A 10,903-nucleotide genomic window follows, 5' to 3' on the forward strand; every position below is an offset into this window, starting at 1 on the left:
ACTTTTGGAAGTGGGACCCACATTTTATCGAAATGACCTCTGATGGAAATTTTGACTGCGCCGTTGAGTCTGGAATATCGAATTTGGTATGGTTGCATATCTCGTTTGCGTGCACGGGGTTCCGAACGAGTTCGGAGCACCCCGTCGGAGTTTTAAAATTTGGAATTATTGCAGATTTTCTGCAATAAATTGCAGAAAATCAGCAACACATCTCAAACTTAAACCCTCATAACTCTCTCATCTCTCAACCGATTTGGGCGATTCAAAAGTTAAAGTTGTGAGATTTTTCGAGGACAACGCGTTGGTGAGCACGGATAGTGATTTGGGGTCTCCGTTTGAGGTAAATTTCGTGAAATACCTGCTGCCTCACCCTTTTTGTGAGCTTGATTTTGGGAATTTTTTAGACTTGTTTTCTTAGCCATTTTAGATCCGATTTTGGTGATTTTTGAGGCTATCTTGAGTGGTTTTTCGAGGAGAACATTGTGGTATTGTCAGATTTTACTGTAGACCGCTCGTTTTTGGTAAATACGCTGATTCAACTGCTGTCCCATTTCTAATTTTTGAGAAAATTTGGGTTTTGGTTGTATGTTGATATTGTGTTGTTCCCGAGCCCCGAATTGTGTCCCATTTTGGGACATGAGCTGGGGGAACTGGTTAGGACCCACTTTTGGGGTTAATTTTAGAATTTTTTGCGCGGGTCCCACGATTCCCGTTTTGAATCCAAAATTGACCCGTCTCCGTTTGTTGTGATTTTGGTGTCTAAACGACCGTATTAACGTTGTGACTCTATTTTTTATAGCGGGGCAGCGTTTCGAGGACGTTCGGAATGGAAAAGCTCTGGCGAAGTGATTTTGGAGCGCGTGTGATTGGCCTACAGGTAGGCTACAGTTTTCCTCTCTTAGATTGAGCTTGAGAATGTGAATGCATGTTGATTAGTTGGGATTTGGGTTGGGTAGTTATTGAATCTTGCATAAGTGTTAAGAAATCATGTTTTCGGCTTATTTTCGAAATTATCGGGTAACTGTGAGCATGTTTTGTGTTATTAACGGACCCTCCTCGCTATGTGGAGTGCTTGCATGCTTAATTATTGTTTATTTGAAGCATGTTGGGCCTTAGTTTAGGTTTGACTAGTGCTTGCATGCTTAATTATTGTTTATTTGAAGCATGTTGGGCCTTAGTTTAGGTTTGACTAGGGCTTGCCTTAGAAATACATGATCCGGATCCAATAGGCCTTAGTTTTGCCCCGACGTCGCTCGGCCGACTTAGATCCCTGTAGACTGGTGTAGCAGACTTGAGTCTGATAGATTGGGCCTTAGTTAGGCGATACGCTTGCTCCGACTTTAGTTATCCTTATTTTCCCCGATGTTACGGCTTCACGAGTTACGTCAGCAACACTAATTCTACTTCGCGATTTGAATTTGGTTTTCGATTTTGTTCCAAGGACTTACATTGATTGGCTAAGTGTGGACGGCGTTTCACGGACATTTATGAGTACGGATCGATTGGGACTCTTTCAGCAGCTACATTGACACCTTTATAGAGCATCCGGTTTAAGGTTCGGCCTCTATTGCCCAGATACTTATATAGAGCATCCGGTTTAAGGTCCGGTCTCTATTGCCCAAATATTTATATAGAGCATCCGGTTAGAGTTCTGGCCTCTTATACTTGTTACTTGTGATTGGTTACTTGGGTATTTCTTGTGAGCATCCGGTTCGAGGTCCGGCCTCCGTACTGTCAGATTCTACTAATTAGGGTTGAGGTTCTGGTTCGATGTTCTTCATTCTTGGGTTCGTTTATGCAAATCTTTTTAGTTATAGTTATTCTGTGTACTCGTCGGGCTTATGGGGGTCCGTTCGGGTTTTTATTTAACTTGCGCACGAGTGTACCTTCTGGGCTTATGGGGGTCCAGTTAGGTGTAGTTAGCTTATAGATTACTTTAGTTAGTTCTTTGTACACTCGTGTGCATTCCATTTTAGTTAGATTTTAGTTCTTGACTTCGGTTTGTGTTATTCCTTCTTTTCATATTGCCTTTACTTTTCAAGTTCAGTCGGCCTATGATGCCTACTGGGTACCTGTTGTTTTGGTACTCATGCTACGCTCTGCATCTATTTCGTGATGCAGGTCCGGGCACTAGTAGCCAGCGTTGATCGAGCTTGGAGCAGACGATGTTTTTTACTATTTCAGTCTCCATCTGTATATATATAGACTTGTCTTTTATCTTTCGAGACAGTCCAGTCTCTGTTGTCCACTTTTGGGACTTGTACTCATTTTGTTAGTAGCTCTGTACTAGTGACTTCCAGGTTCTGGGAGGGATCTTTATTTGTATATATGTTTTTGGTTTGCTTCCGCTTGTTTATATTCTTATTTGTCTACTCTTGTTTAGTTTCTACCCTCACACCCATTACTTGTTGTTCCGGGTTACGAGTTGGCTTACCTGCTGGTGGGTTATAGTAGGTGTCATCATGACTTGAGAAATCAGGTTGTGACAGCTAACTTAGATCTTCAATTCTTTTTTGGTTTCTTTTTCCTTATCTTTTTTCCTAGTTCTAATAAATTTTGGAAGTCTAGTAATAAAATTGACAAAAGTTTGTTTTTTCTGTTCTCTATTTTATTTTATTTCAATCTTTATCTCCCAAATATATTTATCTAAATACAATAAATTACTGCAAGTGTTCACATCTCACAGAAACAAACACAAAAGGATACACAAACGTATATTTGATTTTTCTTTGCATAGAAAATGTTTGTTCTCACTTTTTGCCTCCTTCACTTTGTGGTAAATTTGATTTTTTTCTTATGTTCATTCTTAGATTTTGATTTGTTGGACACTTGTATCAACACTTTAGTGTCCGTGTTTCATTGTTGTGTATGGATATATACTCAAAGTAATTAAATTTGAATTAAGCAAAACAAACAATGATTGGACAACATGTTTGCTCTTTTTTTATTTGTATTAACTCGTTGATGAATTTTGAATTATGAATCAAAAAAGGAGAAATCTTTTGTTCAATCATTGTTACGCTTTGCTTAAATCAAATTTAATTAGACCGAGTATATATGCATACAAAACTATGAAAACACAGACACTAACACTGATATATATGGACAACAAATCAAAATTTAAGATCAAACATATGAAAAAAATTAATTTTATCACAAAATCAAGAAGGAAAAAAAAGTGTGAACACACATTTTCTGCCAAGAGGAATCAAATATATGTTTATGTACCCGTTTGTTTGTGTTTGTGTGAGATGTGAAGACTTGCAATAATATATTGTATTTAGACTAATACAATTGAGAGTAACTAAAGAAATAAAAGAAAATGGAGAATAGAAAAAAACTAAGCTTTTGTCGATCTTGTTACTAGTCGTCCAAAATTTATTAGAACTGGAAAGAGAAAAGAAAAAATAAACCTAAAATGAATTGCAGATCTCAGTTAAGATCTTTAATAAAGTTGTCACAATATAATAATTGAACCATCAATATATAGGTGAACACAAGGGCAAAGAAGAAAAAAAATCATTGAATGCCAAAATGAGATTTGGATGGAATCAAAGTCACCATCACATAATTTAAGCCATTCTTTGTAAGAGAACTAATGCAATAATGAATTGAATGAAATAAAGAAACACATCCTTATTCTCTTAGTTCCATTAGTATGTCTCCTCTTGACTGCTGAGCTATTCCCATAATACTTAAATTGAATGAAGAAGCAAACTAGTGTCACCCCTACTAGTTAAAATGCCTTGTCTTTTCCTATAACATATTCTACCAAAAATATGAATTAAAAAGAAAAAACGATTGAGTCAGTGTCTTGTATTTTATATGTACTGTCTTGGACATTGAGTTGTTCTATTGTAAACTACATTTGTTAAAATTTATTGCTTATATATATATATATATATATATATATATATATTACTTTAAAATTACAATGGTCCTTAGAAATCTTATGGCAACTATTTGATCATGTGCTAGGTAAGGCAACTTATAGACCAATAGAGGGACGGATGTCTATAAGCAAAGTTTTCTCTTAAAAACTAAAACATGAAACAATGAACATCCATCTCATTTCTATTACTATCAAAATTTTAAAACAACAAAGTAAAAACTACTTTTTCCCAACATGTCTTATGTTGTGTCTGATGAAAGCTTTTGGGTTTTTGGTGGAAGATGTTCATGAAAACTGAAGAATATTTTTGGGGGGTTGAGGTTTGTTTCTGATGATTACCTCAGAAGGGATCCACAACTTGTTCGAGTTGAGAAAATGTTTGAACATGTCCAATCTAAGTTTCCTAGAGCACCAAAATTTCTGCTTGTTCTGCTTCATGAGCGGAAAAATTGTGGCATATACGGTTAGTATAATGTACTTGCTCTTTTGATTAGTAGCTAACCCGATGTTGAAATAAGGCAGATTTAACAAGGTTAGCTACTAATCAAGAGAACAGGTACATTATATTAACTGTATATGCCCCAATGTTTCCACTTAGGATGCAAAAACAAACAGAAATTTTGGTGCCCCAGGAAGCTTAGATTGGACTTGTTCAAACATTTTCTCAACTCTAACAAGTGGTGGATCCCTTCTGAGTTAATCATCAGAAACAAACCCCAAACGCTCCAAAAAATCTTTAGTTTCCATGAACATCTTTCAGCAGATACCCAAATGCTTTCATCAGACACAACATACGACATGTTGGAAAAAGAAGTAGTTATTACTTTGTTGTTTCAAAATTTTGATAGTAACAAAAATGAGATGGATGTTCATTGTTTCATGTTTTAATTTTGATGAGCAAACAAAGCTAACCTTCAACATCAAGTCGTGGTAACACAAGATAGTTATTCATCCAGAATAAGTGTCACTCTAGGATAAAAATCAGTGAGACAGAGTATCTAACTGCAAGCAGACGTGACATTGTGTTCAATGTCGGAATGTGTGCAATATTCCAAGCTTATTCGAAGAAATCTTGTTAGAGAACTGCGAAGAAGATTCTGAGATATTTGAAGAAGACAGGGTCCCAGTTCTATTCTATCTATCAGAAGACTCATTTGATTTGGTAGGATATGTTGATGTAGACTATGCTGGGTATCAAGTTAATAGAAAGAGCACCTTAGTAATGACTCATTTTCTGGGTGCATCTCTTATCTCCTAAGTAACTAAAAAGCAAAATTTTGTTATCCTTTCAATAGCTGAGGGAAAGTGCACAACTCTTATAGGCAGCAACTTGGAGACTGTGGGAAAATACAAGTGCTCTCAATATGACTAAGAATCAAATTGTTAAAAAGGGAAACATTAGTATGCAATTCTGCAAGACTGAAGATCAAATTGTTGATATTCTCATGAAAGCTCTGAGTAGGGACCTATTCAAGAAAAAAACAAAACAGATTAAAGTTGGGGATGCTTAAACTTGAATGAGTGGATCATGTATGAAGAAATCAACCCGTACATGACTATAAAAAGAGAGCATGTATCGTCATTTTTAAGATATGCATGTTTTAGTAATTTCAGTCTCATACCTTTTGTAGGTATACACACAAGGTGAGTATGCCGATGGAAAAGAGAGATTAGGACAGATCTGGGCAGTTACATCCAAATTATATGAAGGGACCTAGTCCTTTCTCGAAGGTTAGAATTCTTAACACAACATTTAAATTACTTAAGAGAACCATTACAATTGCAATGTGGCAGTCATCTAGGTATTTGACCATTGTCCATCATTGAATACCAAACGACAATTCCTTTTGGGAGATCTTACACCCTTTCAGTAATTTTTATATTCTCCATTTCCTTCAATCTCTCCCAAAATTCAAATTTGCTTCCAATCGACTCATCTCTGTTTGTTAATCAGATAGACAAACCGTCTTCAAACCCCCCCCCCCCCTACTTCGACCATGCCTCCTATCGAACAAGAAGTTGCACTTGCTACTGAAGTTTCTTCAACCCCTAGAAGAAGAATCTTTAACCCCCAACCACTGAGGGTCTAGTATCACCTGTGGTGAACCCTCTTTGAAAATGACCTCCCATGTTTGTTCTCCTATCCTAGGCCTAAATGCATCTCAAAAATCTTCTCTTGGGGTATCTATTCACTCAAAGGTTCAGTCTGTGAAATAAACCTCTGACCCTATTGTGATCCAACCTGGTTATATTCTTCCCGCCCTATCTAAACAAAACTTCGATGGAGATCTGTCGAAAGGTAAAATCATAGGGTCGAATATTCTTGCTACAAGTGATGAGTGGGTTAAGCAGCATCGGATTGGAGACTGATAAGCAGCATCACTCAAGGAGATAGATTGATTAAACCAAATCAATCTAAACAATTGACCAATCAGATATCAATCTAACTAGATACCACATCGGATTGCATGAAGCCAAAAAAGAAGAAGAAAAAACAGACTACCAAGATAGGCAAGCCAATCAAGAAAGATCACATTGTTATCTCAAGCAACAAGTCAAGACACACACCAGTATATTGAAGACTAACTACAAAACTTTGTTTCAAGGCAGAATGAATGGTGTTGTAACTCAATCAAGGAAGACTTATTCTGAATCAATGAAACGTTACAAATCCTTGATGGAAGGATATTCCCTTGGGTTTTCCTATTAGAGCTAAAATCAACGCACTACTAAGCATATAAATTAAGCCCCTTCTCAAAAGCTGAAAATGCGCAACTTCACTTGAATTTATATTGCAATCTTCTTTCATCTTTCATAAAGATTTGTACACATTTGAGTGAACAATTGAAAAAGAAAAGAGAAGGAAAGATACTGAGTGTAGGTTATACAAGTAGAGGTCATGTCAAGATAGAAACTTTGATTTGCATATCAAATAAGTTTTTGATTCACCTCTCTGTACTACCCAAGTTCTCTTCAAGCTATAAAGGAGGCCCTTAAAACCCAAGGGGACTGGAAATAGACACCACATCGGTGTTCCAAACTAGTATAAAAACATTTTGTGTCTATTTACTTTCTGCTTGTTACTTATTGTTAACGTTATTATCTAATTTACAGGGAAAGTTGACTTATCTCACAGATCAGTCAACTACGAATTTTAATTCACCCCTCCCCTCTTAACTTTCAATAAGAACTCCATTTTTGGGAGAGGAAAACCAAATTTGTGTTTGCTCTAACTCTCTTGGTTTGGGTTCTCCACCCAGATTTGATCAGACCTAGGCACTGGTTTAGCTGTTGCTTCTGCTGATACTGATAAGAAAATAAGGATGATCAACCTTTACGGTAGAAATTGCAAAGAAAGCAAGTTCCGTTTTCAAAAGGAAAGGACAAAGTAGCTGAGGAGCAAAGTGTGAAACCAAGTCCTTATCATACAAGGGGAACCACTCTGAGTGATACGATGAAGTCTAGAAAAACTTTAACTACAGAGAACTGGAGAAAAAGGAAACATTCTATTATTGATGAGGACTAGGTTCCTGATGTGAATCTGGTTAACAATTCTAAAGACAAGGAAGAAAGTGAGACAGTGTATGCAGATGTTGTTGTTGCAGTTGAGAAGAGAAGAAGGGAGGCACCAAAGAAAAAGAGTACCAAAAACCAAGGATAAGAAAGCCTCAACCACAAAAGAAAAATGAATCAGAAGGGAAAGGAAAAAGGTTGCCTACAAAGGGAAGGCAAAAAGAAACTGTGAAGAGGAAAATGTAGGAATCCTGTCCAGATTATGAGTCTGACAAGGGACCAAGTTCATCTGGAAGGAAAAGGAAGGATGAGAAGGAACTGACAAAGGAGGAAAGGATCGAGATCTTGAGAACTCTGAAAGTTCTCAATGGAAGTGTGCTTGATCTTGAAATAAATACAAAGCCAGGGATAAGAAGCCTAGTTGATGCTGTAATGATACAAAGCTGGACACAATTTTTTACAGTACATGTGCTTGTACTGCATGAATCATAAGTGAGGGAATTCTTCTACAAGATGGTAATTACTGAAGATGGGAGCCAAAATACTCAAGTAGGCAACATGTGGTTACACTTGAATGAGGAGATTTTGGGGAAAATTCTGCAAGTGCCAAGGGAAGGAATCTAGACAATTGTTGAAAAGTCCCCATCAAAGGAATTTGTTCACGAAATTAGCAACTTCTCAATCAAAGTTATGAAGGTATTCCGTAAGAGTATCTCAAAAATAAGTATCAATTGTTCTTTGAGTTTATCAATAAGGTGGTGTTGCCTAGGTGTGAAAAGAGAATTGTTTCCTCTAATGCGGACTTGTTCCTTATTGAGCCTTGAGCACAATTGAGTTAGTCAATCTCCCTGCCATCATGCTGGAGCATATGCACAAGACCATGTTTGTTAAAGATGGCAAACATGGCATGTGCTATGAGTATTTGCTAACAAAGGTGTTCAAACACTTTAAAATTCCCTTTGAACATGAAGTAAGAGGCACTATGAGAAACTCAAACATGAGCAACTCAAACATGAGTTGGAATCCATAGTAGTAACATTGGCCAACAGGAGTGCAGAAATTGCTTGCCGGCATGTTCAGGTGCAATTAGCAAAAACAGAGGGACCAGGTGGAGAAGAATTGGCCTCCTTGAAAGTTCAAAATGAATTCATGGAAACCAAAATGTTGAGCTCAATGAGATACTTCTCAAGAACCATGTTGAGGTAGATGCTCGCTTATCCCTACTCTTTCAAACCCCTTCTTCCAAGCCTCTTTCCTCCTAAGTTCCAATATAAGTCCCTTCGTTTCTCTTTTGTTCATTGCAACTCAGTGGGTATTGTCCCCGATCTTGTTTGTAATGTTAATTGGAATGTTTTGTATGTTCCTCTTTGATTATGAATGAAAATGACCTTGTTGTTGTTGAACTGTCTCATTACTTTATCCATCTTTTACTTATGCTTAGTGTTGTCCAAGCGGCCATGAATTTTTTTGAACTACATTTCTGTTAACTTGGTTTACTGCTTTAACTCTTTTTATGACGTCAAAAGGGGGAAAATTGTTAAGAGTATGAGATCTGTTAGTAGTTTCTTGAAGAGGACATGGTCATGCTGATATGGGGAACTGATGAAAAAGGGAAGAAGTTGAGTAAGTTTGTCATCCTCAAAAAAGGGAGAAAATGTTATTTTGAGCTAACTCGGAAGTTTTTATGATTTAACAAACTTTGGGATTTAATAGGTAACCAGATCCCAGGTGAGACTAAGAGTTCCATTACTTGAAAAGGACAATTGTCTAAAAGTTGCAACAGTGTCACTGTTGTGGTTGGTGCACGTCTGTTTGCAGAGCAACAGTACTCTCAGCCAATGGCATTTCTTTAAGATTTTTTTTTGTCTATCTTATATAAGTCTCTTCTACAATGATACAACATAGTTTTTGCATCCTGAAATTAACAAAAGCAAAAGCCATTCTTGAGTGAAATATTTCTCAAAGAACACAGCGACACCTGATAGAGTTATCTTTGTTCTTAGTTGTTATTATGCTTCATATTTTTGTGTTTATTCTTGTAAGATCTATTCCTAAGTTATAAAGGAATTAGATCAGTTTCAATCCTCATCATTTTTTATCATAGCTATAGTTAGCTATGTCTGGCTTTTAAATTCTAGATCGACTAGAGTTAGTTGGTCTAGTGAGCCATAGAGTTATTGCTCTGAATTGGGTAAGGGATTAAGAGGTTAATTCCTAGATTACTAGAGTTTGTAATCTGAATCCTTGATCCTTTTGATGATAATGGAGTTGTGTTGAAATCATATGTGACATGTCGTGGTTCCACGTAAGCTCCTATTTTATTTTACTTTGAGTTATTTACTTTCCGCACTGATATTCTGTCAAGGACCTGGTCCATTGACTAATAGTGGACACATATTTTCCATCAGGGCCTCAACGATCCTGGTGGCGATGTCCAAAGTGTGACGGACCTGGTCAAATTGAGGAGCTTGTTGTGGATTGAAGAATTGACAAGAGTCATGAGCTAGGAGCTGTAGTTTCAGTCATTATAAGTCCAACTACAGTTTATGGTATTATCTTGGGCAATGAAATGTTCTATGGTGATGTTGAGGATGCTATGCTGGACATACGCTTTGATAAGGTGGCCAAGGATGGGGGTCTTTCACCTAGGCAATAAAGGAGAGGAAGCTTCAAAACCAAAAGGATGACACATGGAATACGACATAGTTGGGATGGTAAGGTGATGGAGGAATTTGTTCTAAAAGTCACTTACCAATGTGACTAGAAGAATAAAATCATACAACAGTCTCAACAGCATCCAATAAATTCAAGAAGAAGTGATGAACTGTCAAGAGTTGTTGGACAGATTTGATGAAGAAGACGAGATAAAAGAAGTGTTAAGTTAGATGGGCAAGACATCTTTTTAAGTTCATACATATATAAAATGAACTGTGGGGTTGATAACTCAACTTTATTCTTAATTTTTCTATTTTTGGAATGCTTAAGCATCCTCGTTTATAACAGCATCATAGAGTTTACTATAAACACTATAATGATCATAGAATACCTAGTTTTTTCTAGCTCTTATATTCTTCATGCATGTTAATTAGTAGAGGTTCGTTACCTCATTAGAATTAGTAAAGAAGTCTAGATCCCGTTGCTTGTACTATTCTCTTTTAGGTGCACTTTTATTTATTAATTGAAAAACTAGCCCTATGCACCTCACCTAATTGATTCCATTAAAAAAAAGACAAACAAGACTGAAATTTTGGCCCATTTTATATGCATTTTAGTCATATATAACTGAAGCACACATACATGGAAAATTAAGATCTACTTAAAAGAGTTCAACTTTCAAATAGGAGATGATCGTACATTTGGTGGATTTCATGGCACAAAACCTGGTAGTAGTAGCATTGAGAGTATAAGGGTCTATGTGAAGGCCATCACATCCTCCATGATCACACCAAGATGATATACTCCAAAAAGGATTAAACTTTCAAATAGGAGATCATGATC

General features: G+C 36.7%; 1 pseudogene; it reads left to right on the forward strand.

Moving 5' to 3' along the window:
• The first annotated feature begins 6,173 nt into the window (after window positions 1-6,173).
• The window catches only part of LOC125860773 (endoribonuclease Dicer homolog 2-like), a 27,205-nt pseudogene continuing 22,475 nt past the window's right edge, over window positions 6,174-10,903 (forward strand).

The sequence above is a fragment of the Solanum stenotomum genome, chromosome 1 (assembly GCF_019186545.1).
Source record: "Solanum stenotomum isolate F172 chromosome 1, ASM1918654v1, whole genome shotgun sequence".
NCBI classification, from domain to species: Eukaryota; Viridiplantae; Streptophyta; class Magnoliopsida; order Solanales; family Solanaceae; genus Solanum; species Solanum stenotomum.